This window comes from Solanum stenotomum, chromosome 10 (genome assembly GCF_019186545.1).
Source record: "Solanum stenotomum isolate F172 chromosome 10, ASM1918654v1, whole genome shotgun sequence".
Taxonomy (NCBI): Eukaryota; Viridiplantae; Streptophyta; class Magnoliopsida; order Solanales; family Solanaceae; genus Solanum; species Solanum stenotomum.
Window position 1 is genome coordinate 18,984,213 of NC_064291.1, and position 16,169 is coordinate 19,000,381.

At 36.1% G+C, this 16,169-nt stretch overlaps 1 pseudogene; it reads right to left on the reverse strand.

Annotated features, from left to right (window-relative positions):
- Window positions 1–14,696: 14,696 nt before the first annotated feature.
- On the reverse strand, window positions 14,697–15,761 carry LOC125842793 (BTB/POZ domain-containing protein POB1-like; annotated as a pseudogene).
- Between the last annotated feature and the right edge of the window lie 408 nt (window positions 15,762–16,169).

Sequence of the window (16,169 nt, forward strand, 5' to 3'; positions counted from 1 at the left end):
TATTGCCAATGTGTAAGCATGGGAAAAAAAATATGTGGAAAATAATTTCAAATACTTGAAAAATATTTTTGAGAACATATTTAAAATGTGGGGGGTTCTTTACTTGTGATAAAGACAAAATTAGACTTACTATCTAATTTAAATTTGAAAGTACAAGATATGAAATTTAATGACAATCTTGTATTATGTTAGACCCACAAAATTCTTGGAGTATATTTGATATTGTGGTCATGACTAGTATGAAACCACAAAATTATATTACTCATTGAAAAGAATTGTATTCTTTGATGAAAAAGTTTCACTTTAAAAATATTGTGATTTTTCATGAAAAGATATGTCTATTAATTTTTTTTTATAGACATGAACATTGGTGAAAAGTGATATGTTATGTGTGTGTTGTAAAACAAACATTTGGGTCATATTGCCCTTATTGGACCGATCAGACTATGATCATGGGCAATTCTATAACAAATTGAATGTTATGGAAAGGTCCTTCTGAAAAGGACAAATGACAAGGTATTGACTCTAAAACAATGTCTGTATTTGAGAAAGTTATAAAAATAAAAATAAAAAGTAAAGAACAAAATATCTGTGGAAAAGGTTACCTCACAGAAGGTCTTTTCAAACTTAGTATTTATGTTTGTTCTTACTATTCGGAGGCGTAGTAAATGTCAATGGACAAATTACTTCCTACGAGTTTGATTTTGTAACATTTCTTCTTGAAAATGAGTCTCATATATTCTAAAAGTTATGTCCTTTGAGGACTCATTCTCTTTGAGAAATGTTTGTCAATAGTAAGATAGATTCAATCTTAAGCAATCATACTTGAGAGTTGGCTGATCTTCCTCGAGGAAATAAACTTTTGGATTCAAAGTGGATCTACAAAAGGAAAAGAAAGTTGATGAAACTATTGACAAATAAAAAGACAAACTTGTTGTCATAGGCTTTAGACAATAAGAAAGCCTTGTTTGACAGATAATAGCACTAACTAGGATTACATCAATTCAGACGTTAATTGCGCTAGTTGCGAAATATGGCCTTCAAATTTGTCAAAATGGATGTGAAAACATTTTTTTTTAACAACCCAAGGGCTTTGTGGTTCTGGTAAAGAAAAGAAAGTTTGTACACTTGTTAAGTCACTCTGTGTACTAAAAACAAGCGCCCAAATAATGACATGTGAAGTTTGACCAAACTATGTTGGCAAATGAATTGTTGGGTTTTAAAGGTGTGAACAGGAAATGAAGGGTTGTGACTCTCCTGAAGGGTTGTGACTAAGCCGAAGGGTTGTGACCTTTATGAAAGGTTGTGTCCTTTCTAAAGGGTTGTGACCATTTGAAAGGTTGTGCCTTTTCCAAAATGTTGTGACCTTTCTGAAAGGTTGTCTTCTTTCCAAAGGGTTGTGACATTTACCTTTTATTGGCTATAAATAGAGAGGTTTTCTCTCATTTTTCTGCATAAAAATTCTTCCCTTCTTTTGCATACATTTCTTACAAAATAAAATCGATCGATCGTGTCTGTGTGTGTGACTCGTTGCTGTCATTTTGAGTTCGTTGAAATTATTGAAGTTTGAGGTACCGCTACTTCTTTAATGGTTAATCCGTTTTATCTTGGGAGAAATTAATCTCCAACCTCGGGTACTTGAGGGGATTAAATTTCTTAAGCTTGTTATCTCCTGTATTCAGATTAGCAAACCAGAAATAATAAAAGATGAAAAGAAAAACACAAAGAACTATCAGAGTCCACAGAACCCACTGTGTGTCCTTAAGAAATTTAATCCCCTCAAGTACTTGAGGTTGCAGATTAATTCCTCCCAAGATAAAACGGATTAACCATTAAAGAAGTAGCGGTACCTCAAACTTCGATAATTTCAACGAACTCAAAATGACATCAAGGAATCACACACACAGACACGATCGATCGATTTTATTTTGTAAGAAATGTATGCAAAAGAAGGGAAGAATTTTTATGCAGAAAAATGAGAGAAAACCTCTCTATTTATAGCCAATAAAGGGTAAAGGTCACAACCCTTTGGAAAGAAGACAACCTTTCAGAAAGGTCACAACATTTTGAAAAAGGCACAACCTTTCAAATGGTCACAACCCTTTAGAAAGGACACAACCTTTCATAAAGGTCACAACCCTTCGGCTTAGTCACAACCCTTCAGGAGAGTCACAACCCTTCATTTCCTGTTCACACCTTTAAAACCCAACAGGAGTTGGTGGAGTGAATCTAGAAGAAGCATATTTTGAAGCGCTTTACAATGAGGAAGTGAACTTCCTAGCTAATCCAAGAGGCGGATATCGCCAAAGCTATCCAAGGTCGGGTGGAAACTCGGGTTGGAATAGAGATGAGGGATGGACAGATCATGACAGAGAATGGCGTGATCATAACGCCACTTGGAAAGAGAGAGAGGGGGACAAGGATAGGTATGTCCCACCCCATGAGTTTTAAAAGCCCAAGGAGTCTGAAAATGTTCGTACGGACTATATGATCTCACGTATTCTTAACAAAGTTTAAGGGTCGGACAAGGTCTTGAAAAAGATGAAGAAGTATGTCTCTACACTTAATCAGACAATCACCTCCCATTCCGTATCAATCAAGCAATTGGAGACCCAAATGGGTCAAATTTCTTCTCATTTGAACCCAAGGCCAAAAGTGGGATTGCCAAGTGATACCTTGGCGAACCTGAAGAATAATCGTTGAAAGAGTATTTTCATCGTGCCACGACATTAACTAAGGCACTTCTTGGGAGGAAACCCAAGTTTTTAATGTTTTAAGTTTTTGATTTTGAATAACGGGTGTTGATTGTGAAGATTAAAAAGTGAAAAGTGTTGGAAAATGGGTAGTTTGGCGAGCCAAAGTCTAGTCGATGACACGCTGAATATGTCAGTGAGCACCGACTTGGACCACCATTGGAACCACCAAGCTTGAAGGGGAACTTTGTAAAACTCAGCGGGCCAAATGCTTAATCGGTGACTCGCCGAATAGGTCGGCGAGCCCAATTTTTCCTGTTGTTTGACCCCTCAAATTGTTGGGTGTCCTATAAAACTCTGTGAGGTAAAATACCACTTGGCGCATCGTCGAGTGGGTCGGTAAGCATGACTTACTCCGCCGAAGGTGCCGCCAACTGAAAGGTTTTAAATGCCACACAATTTAAAATTTCAAAATCCTTCATCTTCTCTCATTTTCAACTCTTCTACCCTCTCACCAAACTTTAGATTTTGCATATTTCATTATTTTTACCCATTCTTTTTGTGAAATCATTGCTCGGAATTGTGGAACTTTGTCGCCTAGCTATTCAAATTCGAAATTCGGCATTAATGTTGGTTTTCCAAACCGCGTATTTTAATTTTGTGGTTGAAATCAAATGCAATAGGTAATTTGTTGTTGTTATGTGTTGGGTAATTGTTATAATAGTGTTTGAATGTTGGATTGCCCGTAATTTGTTTAAATAAATGCTTAAGTCCTTAAATTGATCGATTCTTGTGTCTTGTTTGTGAAAATCGATTCTAAATTGTTAGGTTGCGGTATACCTGTGTTGGGTCTAGTGGGGTGAAGTCTAAGTAACCCCAAATTGTGCTAAATGACATTATTTTCCTAATGATGGAGTATTTGACGTCATTCTTTAGGGCAAAAGTTGTCAAATGGCTAATTTGGCCAAATCAGGGGAAGTCTGAGTAACCCGAGGGCATGGGTAGTATGGGTCTGACCTTAATTGAATGGTGTTTGTGTTTAATTTTGAATTTGGGGGCCGCGGGTTGATTTGGAGAAACGCAGTTAAAAACTGGCAAGTTGGGCCATTTGGCTAGCTACATCGAGCTCGTCGAATGGTTCAGCGGTTCGCCAAAGTCCCCCACAGATCGCCTTTAATTTCCAATTTTGGTTGAGTTTGTTCTATAAGTTTTGGCGAGATGCCTGAGCTCACAGAGTTCACTCGGCGACTCGTTGAAAGGTCCTCTTGATCTCCCTTTCTGCATCCCTAACCCTTAAAATACACTGTAACTTTCGGCGGGCTACTTCTAGCTTGTCGATTGGTGTCGCCGATTCACCGAATGGCACTGAACTTGGCTGACCTATCTTGAGTTTTGAAATTTTTTGCGCTGGTACTCTCGGCGAGCCTGATCTGGCTCCCCTAAGTGACTCAGCGAATCGACGACTGCTTCGGCGAGTCTTTTTGCAACTAAAATTCTGTATTTTTCTTGAATCTTTTTAACATTTTTTTGTGTGATTTGCAGGTATGGCTAGAACAAACTTGAATGATAGTGGCATGCTGCCCGGAAATCGGGCACAAGGGATTGTAATAAATGAGGAAGCAGCTGCTTCTAGCGCAAAGGGCAAGAAGTTACCTCCGAAGGGTGGAAAGGGAAAGGGCAAAGCGCCCATAGCTGAGACACTTGAGTACAGCTCCAGCAGTGAGAGAGAGTCATTTGATTCTCAGGCTTCATTCTCTAATCCTGAGGATAATCAGTTATTACAGCCCCGACGCCCAGAGATTCGTTCCGAAGTTCGTCATGATCCATCTAGGATTCTGGAGCCGACCACTCCTACTTCAGATTCAGTGATATCTCGAGCTCAAACGGTGGTTCCAGAACCACCAATTCAGGGTCCGCCTCCCCAGTTACACAACCGATTAAAGGCCGAGGGATTGACGACCATCTTAGAAGAGAATAGACTGTCCATGGATGGTGTAGTGGACAGGCATCCAAATGTGTGGGACACTCTCCAGTTCCACAGATTCGAGTTCTTCACCAGGCCCCGTGGCCCATACAGTCCCACCTGGGTCTGGGAATTCTACTTAGTCTACAGTGATCTAGTACCTTAGGGGAAGAATAAGGCTAGTGCCTTCAGGCTAGTAGAGTTTGTAATGGTCTAAGGGAGAAAGGTTAGATCCAGCGGCGGTGATATCAACGTTGTATTTGAGAGGGCTATGAATTTCATTGACGAGTACCATTGTATGACTACGGTAAAGACTCTAGATGACCTGTAGGGTTGGCTAGACCCCCTAATTCTAACACCACCCCGAGGTGGATTGAGGTCGGAGTGCCTATAAAGAAGAAGGACCTAAACATAGGAGGTCGGTACTAGTTTTGATTCATCAGCAGCACAGTCATGCCATCGCAGAATGAGTCTATTCTCTGCCACCCAAAGGCAGCCTGTCTCGGGTTTATCATAGCCAAGAAGCGGCTGAATTTGGGATTGATTATCGAGCAGGAGATGGCCATGAGGGCCAAACAATACCAAACATCCCTTCTCTCTCCCATACTGATCACAGAGTTATGTCATCGGGACGGAGTTCCTCGTGATGATAAAAGGGATGTTGAGCTTACACCCACATCTTCCACCGACATCCGGCGCATAGAGGCCAAGTGCACATGGGACGAGGGTGATAGGAGGAGAGCAGCTCCAGTGGATACATCCCCGGAGGTTGATATCGATACATTACCAGTAGAGGCAGCCTTGCCTACTCAAGCCTTCGAGCCTTCAGGTACTTTTAGCTCTGCTTCCTCTAAGTCTCCTAGTTCTTTTGCTGCTCCCCAACCCCCTAGATATACTGTTGGTACTACTTCCTTTAGGCCTCCGATCACCCAGACCATGCTTCTCAAGATGGGGCATCTAGCCCACTCCATCGATGTGTGTGCTTCTCGGCTAGAGGTCGCGGTTCCCTGGATGATTGAGAGAGCTATTATTGCTGCACTACCACCTCTCGGGGATTCTATTGATGCCCTAACAGCGAGAGTAGAGGTTTGTGAGAGAGGGCAGGGTGTTACTGATGAGGTGACGACTTTGAAAGCCGATGTTTCTGAGTTGAGGAAGGATACGGACCATCTGAAGTCCACAGACTTCACTTTGCTATTTGGGACAGTGGTGATCCCAGATGATCCAAACGCAGATGTTCCAGCTTGTGCTGCATTGCCTCCAGCTACCACCGGTGATGATACTACTTCTGAGTCTGAGGCCGAGACAGATGAGGAACAGTTTGAGGTGCGAGATGCGGCTGCTCATGAGGACCTGGCCGACTTAGAGGGTGCCATGTTTGAGACTACTAGACAGGCCTCCTTGAGAGATACTTCTATGGTGCGCTCTAGTGGAGCTAAGGTTGATGAGACACCGAGCACTGATGCCCAACCTCAGAGTGTGATCCCAAGAACTGTTGCCCAACCTTAGAGTGTGATCCCGGGCATTGATACCCAGACAGACGGAGTGACAAAGATGCAGACATCACCCTAGGCTTAGCCTGGCAGGATGATTTTCCCCTCCCTCTTTGTTATTTTGTGATACTTTGTTCTTGTTTTAGTTGCATTTGAGGACAGCTACTTCTTTTTGTTGGGTGGGATAAGGTATTTCCATACCTACCTCTCGTGATTTTGATATGTTTTGTGAATATTAGGCTGGGAATATTGTAGTTCATTTATATATCTTGATCTTCTGAATCTTTTAGTATATGGCCCAATGTTTTGAAAGAAAATTGTTTTGAACCTAATTTTATAATGTTTCCACCTCTTTTGTGTGTGATTGTAGTTGTTCTTGTGCAAATTTGAGTGTCAGTTGTGATCAATACCGATGATTCGAATAGAACTCTTAATTGAATGAAATGAATGTACGGCTACGATGAGGCAAACGAAGTTGCATAGAAAATATGTGAACTTTTAGCATATCTTTGTGACTAGCCGATTGTCGAAAGAGTATCTTGTGATGAACATTGCACGCTAGCTAGAAAGTGTGGAGTCTTGTTTAATATTGGTACCAATGCCTAGTGTGATGAGATTACTTTAAATATTGTGTGTGATGACACCTAGAATTTTCCCCGTTGGTCTGGTTGATTGAGTGATGCAAGCACTTGAAATGATCTTAGGCAAGAATTTCGAAGAGTGAACCAATTAGACAATATACCTCTTTTTTTGCCAACCTTGTGAGATGTGTGAACCTTGCTTGGCCCCTTGTGAGCCTTACCCCTTTTCTTGGAAGAAACTTGAGCAATTGTGACCTCTCTTTATCCATTCACCCATAACTTTCATGAAGTATGGTTTGTTCGAATAGCCTACTTAGGCCAAAAGCCTAAGTTGGGGTGTGGTGAAAAGAGAAGGAAAGTCAAGAAGTGTGAAAAATCTCCTATGTGTGATTGATTTGAAAAATATGGAACCCCTCCATGTAAAAAAAAGAGAGAAAAGAGAAAAAGAATTGAAAAAGAAGAAAGAAAATAAAAAGACGTAAAAAGTTGTGAAATAAAGTAGTGAAAATATCAAAAGAAATGGGGTATTTGATGGTTCATATGAAGTTGAATAATAGGGTGGATTATGAGCATGTTTGAAATGATTAAGAAACGAAGGAAAGTGATGTTCAGACCACACTTCATGAAGGTAGAAGCCACTAAGCCTAAATGATTATACCTTCACACTCAGCCATGTTACAAGCCTTTAAAAGACATTTGTGATCTTGAGTGAGCTTAAACGAATGTTGATTGGAAAATAAGGGCAAACCTATGGGTGAAGTTATGCATGTGTTCATCTTTGGGAGTGTGAGAGTTGTATGTGATTTTGGAGCCTTAAATTGTTGAGAAATTTTGTGTGAATATGGAATCATTTGTGTTATGAGGGCATTTGAGTACCTTTGTTGAGCTTGAACTTGCATTTGAAGCAAGTATTGTGAACTTGAGCATCTTTGATAATGGGGAGTCACAATTGGAATCTTTGAGCGCACAATTGATCATTGTTTGAGTAATTTGAACCTTATTGTGTGCATTTATGTTGAGTCTAATGCGGCACTATTTGTAGACATCCTTATTGAACTGCTGATCTTGAGTTTTACTTGATGACAAGGAAAAGTTTAAGTTGGGGGTGTTGATGAGTCCGGGATTTGGACTCATTTAGGGCTTTGTTTTGATAGTTTTAGTGTCCTCAAATGCCTAATTTGTGCTAGAAATTGATGTTAAAGCCTTGATTTTCAGGCATGTGGACTAAGGAGCAAAGCAAGGACACTAACAGGTAAAAAGGAACAAAACAAGCTGAAAAGTGGAGAAAAACGATCCTGGTGATCGCCAAGACATCTCGGCGAACCGTCGAGTGGCTCTTCAGACCACCCAAAGTTCCAGTGTGCCAGCCCTGAGGGAAGAAACCAAATCGGCGACAGATATGGGCAGTCGGCAAATCATCGATCGGTTCCGCAACAACAAATTGGATCGCCCAAAGTTATAGGACCTTAGATGTTGAAGGCCAATGCAAAATGGAGATGAAATAGGGCACTCGGTGGATCACCGTTCGGTTAGGCGAGCCGCGACTTAATCCACCGAGTAGACCTTCAAGCTTAATTTTGGGAAACTATTAATTGGATTTTAAATGTAATTTTGAGGAGTCCTCTGCTAGATAATATAGTTCCCATTCTAGACTTAGAGTTTTCTCTAGATTTTTGAGTTCGAATTGTACAATTTTGGAGGATTTGGAAAGTGGGTTTTTCAATTTCATTCTTGGAAATCACAGTAAAGGCTTGGAGATTCTTACGCATTGTCACGACCCAAGCCTAGGTAACCGTTTCTCTATTTTTTTATTATGTTTGGCTAAAACCTCAATTATTGGGGTGTGATTATGTGATTATAGGTTGAATTAGCTTATGGGTATTGATTATTACTAATTAAATTCTATATTGAAGCGGGTTTAATCATTAGTTGTGTTTTAATCTATGAATTGTAGTTGAAAATGCAGTTCTAATTATTACTAATTACTAAGTTAAGGCATCATTTTGAAGAAAATGGAAAAGCATAAGTCATAAGTGTAGTCAACTCATAAATCATCATACCATGAAAGGAACACACCATAAATACCCTCAAAGCATACTTGGGCAATATATGAATAAGATCCCATAATCCCACCGATACTAAGTAAAGCTTCTTGAGTAACTATAGTTCATATTTCATATTCTTGTTCATACTATCATAAAGGGAGATTAGCCTTAACTAACATAGACCATGTGAGCTTAACATGGAAGGAACACACCATAAATACCCTCAAAGCATACTTGTGCAATTCATGAATAAGATCCCATAATCCCACCGATACTAAGTAAAGCTTCTTGAGTAACTATAGTTCATATTTCATATTCTTGTTCATACTATCATAAAGGGAGATTAGCCTTAACTAACATAGATCATGTGAGCTTAACATGGAATCTGGTGTCTACCCCACACCGAAAAGGGGTTGTCCTCATTGCCTAAGGTAGAAAGATACTCTTAGCTTAGGTGGATCCACTAGCTAAAGACCTATGAGGGCACATAGTTTATGGGATAAGGGGATTGCTACTTGAAAACCCGGCCTCTGCTAACGTGAGGGCTTCCATCCCAAGAGATTGCTCCTAGAAACCCGGCCTCTACTAACGTATATCACTATCCACTCAGTGCTAAGCATAATTCCCATTGAGTTCATGTTAAGTCTCAAATTGAGTTCATAATCATGGAAGAATGTCTTGACACTCAATCCAACATAACTCATACTACAACTCATAGATTCAATAGGTGAGACTAGTCTTCCAACCTTAGAATCACTATATGTGACAAACCTTTCACATCATATCATATTCATACATAAGTGTGTACATGAGGATAACTCCCAACAACACAACAACTAGATCATAATCATGTTCACTCTACTCTCAAAGTGTTCATAAATTATATTCATAAATCTCATAGTCATGCATAATTTTCATATTTAGCCCTTCAAGGACCATAGATCATATTCCATCAACACATCTATAATTACCACATTAGACATGGATGATAACATAATTCAAGTAGTCCTATTACTACATGCATAATTCTATAATATTCCACTTGCATCAATCACTACCCGCACATTGAGATCCAAATTGGTAAAATAGGAGAATTCATGGATTCATGGGAGATTCGATCATAAAACCATATAAAATCATCAATATATCCATAAATAAACATAATTCAATCATTAAAAACGAATTTGAAAGGAATCCATGAGATTGAAGTCAAACCCTAACTTTTGGGATTTCTAGCTTCGAAATTGGAGTTTTGGAGGGACTCCATGGATGAAGGACTACCATACCTTGGTGAAGAAATACAACAAATTTGAGTGAAAAATCTTGCTCCTTCAACCCTAGCTTTCACTTTCTTCTTCGTCTTCTTGGAAGTTCTACAGAGAGAGTTTTGAGGGAAAAGTTGGTTTTGATTTGGGATTTAGAAATTATGATTTGGATGAGTTAGTTTAGGGAATTAAAGACCTTATATAGTTAGTTTAATTTAGTGTAAAACGATGCCACTTAATATTTAATTAAAAAGGAAAACCCCAAAGTACCCCTTGAGTCAACTGCCAAAAAACAGTTTCGGCCACCCACGGGCCGTGGATGGACCCACGTGGCATACTGGTGAACCGTGTGTGAGTTACTTGGACTCACTTCAGGGAACCCTAACCCATGACCCCCACCCACGGGGTGTGGGTCAATTTCATGGGTCACTGCCTTTTTGGGAAATTTTTTTAGGGTCTCCCTCAAGGACCCCTAGTTGGTCCTTGGGGTTTGGTACCTTGACGTTCTAAAATGAAAACATACATATTGAGTACCGGGATTTATTTACGACTCTAACCCTCACGTCAAGCTCTAGTTTAGCCTACTAGTTTCCGGAATGTTACATTGAAGAAAATCACTTATTGAAACACTTTAAATAATTGTTTTGCTTCTTTGTTTATACTTATCTGAATCAGTTAAATTTTTTACTAATTTCCATGTTGTTTGTCCTGTAACACATATGAAATAAAATATGAAAGCCAATTTCAAAATTAGTTCTTCAAATTGATACCATTTTTCTTGTTTTCTTCTTCTTCTTTATGTAGTTGGATGACATCGCTCTAAATTGCTCCAAATTTCTAATCTGTATCGAAATGTTCAAAAGCATTAAATTCATGACTCTGTTATTTGTTTTTTTGCTTTCTGCCATTGAAGCTCTTCATAGCTCCATTGCATATCATTCGTTCACAATGGTGATGACGATCAGTCGGGTCGGGTTAATTTTGACAAATGCAGATGTAGAAAAAAATTTAAATAAAATAAAAAGGATTAATTTTATGGGAAAATGTTATTGTAGTAAATAATTTTCTTGTATTTATTTGTTGGTGTTGTTCTGGTTAAGAAAATAATAGACATTGTTAAATTTTGTGATCTTAAATTAAAGATATGATATATCCTTATCTTAAATATGTTTTGATTAATTAAAATTAAAAAAATTATCAAAAAATATATATCTTTTTGAAAGAGACTAAAATAAAAAAATAGGACAAATAAATTAAACTACATCTTATCCATAGTCATAAAGCTATGAATGACTTAAAAGCAAGTTATGGTGTGATTTGATATAAATTAGGACAATCTAAATAAAAAAAATTATTGCTTTCATAAGATCTAATAGTCACAGACTATTAAATAAATTTGAATCTAATATCAAACATATAAAATCATTTTGAATTTTCCTCTCAAACATCAGTCACAAACTAAATAAAAAATTGATTTATTCCAATGTACATAACTTAAAGTAAAATAAAAATATGCATATCTCATGACCTTAAACATATCACGTGAAAAAATAAATTAAAAAATTATTAAAACATTTTAAAAAACTATTTGAAATAGATTAAAGAAAAAAATAGGATAAATAAATTAAATAACATCTTCTCCATACTCATAAATTGAATTTTAAAATATCAAATCATATCGAATTAATTCATCTATGTTTTTGAAAAATGTCACAGCCTTGTGGGCACTTTTATTGTGAACTTCTATTTCATATTATTACTTGTTCCGATTAATGGCTAAGGAAAACAATATTTGCTCATTCTATTATAAGAAAAAAATCATTTTCACAATTGAAACAAAGCACAAAGTTTTTTCGAGAAATTTAAGAGAAATGAAGATGTGAACTAAAGAAAACCACATATTGAAACACTTTAAATAATTGTTTTGCTTCTTTATTTTGTACTTATCTTAATCAGTTACAAATTTTACAGATTTCCATGGTTGTTTGTCCTGTAACGAAAATAAAACAAAATATGAAAGCCAAATTCAAAATTAGTTCTTCTAATTGATACCATTTTTCTTGTTTTCTTCTTCTTTGTGTAGTTGGATGACATCGCTCTGAATTGCTCCAAATTTCTAATTTGTATCAAAATTTTCAAAAGCATTAAATTCATGACTTTGTTTTATGTTTTTTTTTTTGCTTTCTATCATTGAAGTTCTTCATAGCTCCATTTCATATCATTATTTCACAGTGGTGATGGAAACTGGTCCCATCGGGTCGAATTAATTTTGACAAAATGCAAATGTAGAAAAAAATTAAAGTAAAATAAAATTTGTGTTAAAATGATACTGTGGTAAATATTTTTCTTGTATTAATTTGTTGGTGTTGTTCTTGTTAAGAAAATAGTAGACATCGTTAAATTTTGTGATCTTAAATTAGAGATATGATAACTCGTGACCTTAAATATGTTTTGAAAAATTAAAATTAAAGAATTCTCAAAAAAAATATATCTTTTTGAAAGAGATTAAAGGAGAAAATAGGATAAATAAATTAGATAACATCTTATCCATAGTCATTAATCTATAAATGACTTAAAAGCAAGTTATGTTGTGATTTGGTATAAAATTCGGACAATCTAAATACATTTTTTTATTGCTTTCATAAGATCTAATAGTCAAAGTTTATTAAATAATTAATAAAGAGGAGAAAAGATCATTTTTAAAATTACTTAGAAATATTCTGAAAGATCATTCTGAATCTACCCTCAAACATATAGGATCATTCTGAATCTAACCTCAAACACATAATATTATTTTGATTTTAACTTTCGAACACAGAGAATCATATGCCAATCACAAACTAAATTTTAAAAAAATGACTTAATCAAATATACATAAATTAAAGTAAAATAAAGATATGCATATCTCGTGACCTTAAAAAGGTCACATTTTAATTAAAATTTAAAAATTATCAAAAAAAATATCTTTAAAATTTTAAAAAAGACTAAAGGAAAAAATAGGATAAATAAAATAAACAACATTTTATCCATACTCATAAATTGAACTTTAAAATATCTAATCAAATTAATTCATCTATGTTTTTGAAAAATGTTACAGACCTTGTGTTTAACCCTAACATGAAAGTTGAAAAACAGTCCATTTTATGTCTTGGTTTCTTCTCCTCCTATAACAAAAACTCTATGGTAAAAGTTATATTTTTTTTCATACATGAACAATCCATGGCAAAAAGATGTTAAACTCTTATGAACGAAGAATCGAAGGTCTAATGGTTTTCTTCTGTTTAAAAGCAAAACTTTATGGACTAAAATATGTTAAACCCAATCTATTAAAAATGTAGGTGTTTAACTCAAACATAAAAGTTGGAAAAAAGCTATTTCATTTCTTGGTTTCTTCTCCTCATGTAACAAAAAATCTATGGTAAAATTAGTATTTTTTTTCCATCCATGAAAACAATTCAAGACAAAAAGATGATAAAATCTTATGTAGAATCAAAGATCTAATCATTTTCTTCGATTTAAAAGCAAAAATCTATGGACAAAAAGATGTTAAGCCCGATCTATTAAAAATGTAAGTGCTACACTCAAACATAGAAGTTGAAAAAAAAATCCATTTCATTTCTTGGTTTCTTCTCCTCCTATAACAAAGAAATCTACGGTAAAATTAGTATTTTTTTTCATGCACGAAAACTATCCAAGGCAAAAGCATGTAAAACTCTTATGCATGCAGAATCGAAGATCTAATGATTTTCTTCTGTTTAAAAGAAAAAATCTATGGACAAAAAACTGTTAACCCCTATCTATTAAAAATGTAGGTGTTTAACTCTAACATAGAAGTTGAAAAAAAATCTATTTCAGTTCTTGGTTTCTTCCCCTCCTATAATGAAAAATCTATGGTAAAATTAGTAAATTTTATTTCATGAAAAGAATACAAGATAAAAAAGATGTTAAACTCTTATGCATAATTGAAGATCTAATCGATTTCTTCTATTTAAAAGCAAAAATCTATGGACAAAAAGATGTTAAATCCGACCTATTAAAAATGTAGGTGTTTAACTCTAACATAGAAGTTGAAAAACACTCCATTTTATTTCTTGGTTTCTTTTTCTCCTATAACAAAAACTGTATGGTAAAATTAGTGTTTTTTTTCATACATGAAAATAATCCAAGGCAAAAAGATGTTAAACTCTTGTGCATAATCAAATATCTCATCATTTTCTTTTGTTTAAATGCAAAAATCTTTGGACAAAAAGAAGTTAAATCCAATCTATTAAAAATGTAGGTGTTTAACTCTCACACATAAGTTGAAAAACAGTCCATTTAATTTCTTGGTTTCTTCTACTCCTATAACAAAAAAATCTATGGTAAAATTGGTATATATATTTATATATATATATATATATATATATATCATTCATGAAAACAATCGAATGCAAAAAGATGTGAACAACCAAATAGAATTTGAAGCATATATAGATGGAACTTTATAGAAACTACTTAAATACACACATCTCAAAGTCACTGGAATCAAATCATCTCAAAGTCACTAAAATTACTGAACAAGTCTAATTTACTAATTTAAAACACTGCAAATAATTCATTCCCTGATCATACTAAGCTCAGCATGAATATGCAGAATTTCATCCATGAAATAAAAAACTATCTACATTCAGAAAAGGGGTCCATTACACCACAAAGGTTCCGGCACCCCACAACGATGCCATTATTCAAGCTATGGCTTCCCTTATGCTTGCTCCCAAATTCGTTGTCTGGACTCATACGCACTGAAAACTCGTAATCAACTGCAAGTGGCTCAGACTCCTCCCCTTGCATACCCTGGAACAACCACAAGCAATGGTGAACACCTTGTTGTTCTATTTTGCAATGTGCGGATAGGAAAAGCTCTTGTCCACCTAAATGGAAACCCTGTGAGTAAACCTTTCCTGCACGAAAGAGGATAGCACACTCATCACTTTTCAAATCCATGTAAATAATAGACTGCTGATAAGGTTCTTCGAACTCTAGAGCTTTAACAGGTCTGAATTTGTTTTCCCGCTCCACATCACGATGGCCTAAAGCATTCCACACCTTGGAAGGAATTGCATGTTGTTGGGTGCTTCAGCCTTGTGAAAAGGAGCCTCAACTACAAACTTTGAAGCAAGCTCACGACTGAAATCATTGCACGGCATGATTTTCTTCAGCTTCGTGCATATCATGGCTGGAAATCGAATGAGGAAAGAAAAATATGAGGTCCATACTTCTCGTCTATCCTCAAACTTTGGGTAATGCAACCGAGCCCACTTCAACGCAAGTCATCCTCTGATGCAATCTGAAGAAGATCACTGGACAGAACAACCTTAATTCCAGAAAGAGGCAAACTCAATGCCTCTTTTCGAACCTGAAGGATTCAACGTAAAAATATAAAATGAAGACTGATATTGAAATGCAAATCATTCGTACTCTATTAGCAGTATAGATGGTTAATGTTAAAGTGTCTGGAGAGTTTAAGGCTGAATTAATGTCGACTCACTTGTTTATGTCCCTGAAACGAAGGATAATAAACAGTTTGGCCGCACCTGCTAATGGCTGAACTGTATCAACATTAAATACTTCGGAAGGAAGATCCAAATAGCGCAATGATGTTTCAGTTGTCATGTGTTGATTCTGCAGTTCATTGCTGCAGTATCTCATGCATGATGCAACCTCAAACTTGTCAGCCGCCATCAGCACATAAAGAAGACCGGTTGGTGTTTTAGTTGATAAAGTATTGCAATATATAAACTTCAACAGGTCCATCAGGGCGGCTTCTTCTGCTCAATAAAACTGACAAAGACAAACACACATTAAGATTTGGTTTTATTACTTGATTCAATCAAGAAAGAAATGTAGTGGAATGAACTTTCCCACAAGAAAGTAAAAATTAATACTTACTCAACTCATGAATTTGTACAATTACATGTCGTTGCTCTTCCGTGCCATTCGAGAACAACTAATAAGAGAACATATAGTTGAAATTAAAAAAAATACTAGGGAATGCCAGTTGAAAAACTAAATGTATTGTATTTAGGAGTACTCTCCTTAAAAAAGAAAATACTCTTTGTAGCCACAATTGGAGAACTGATGTGTACAGTT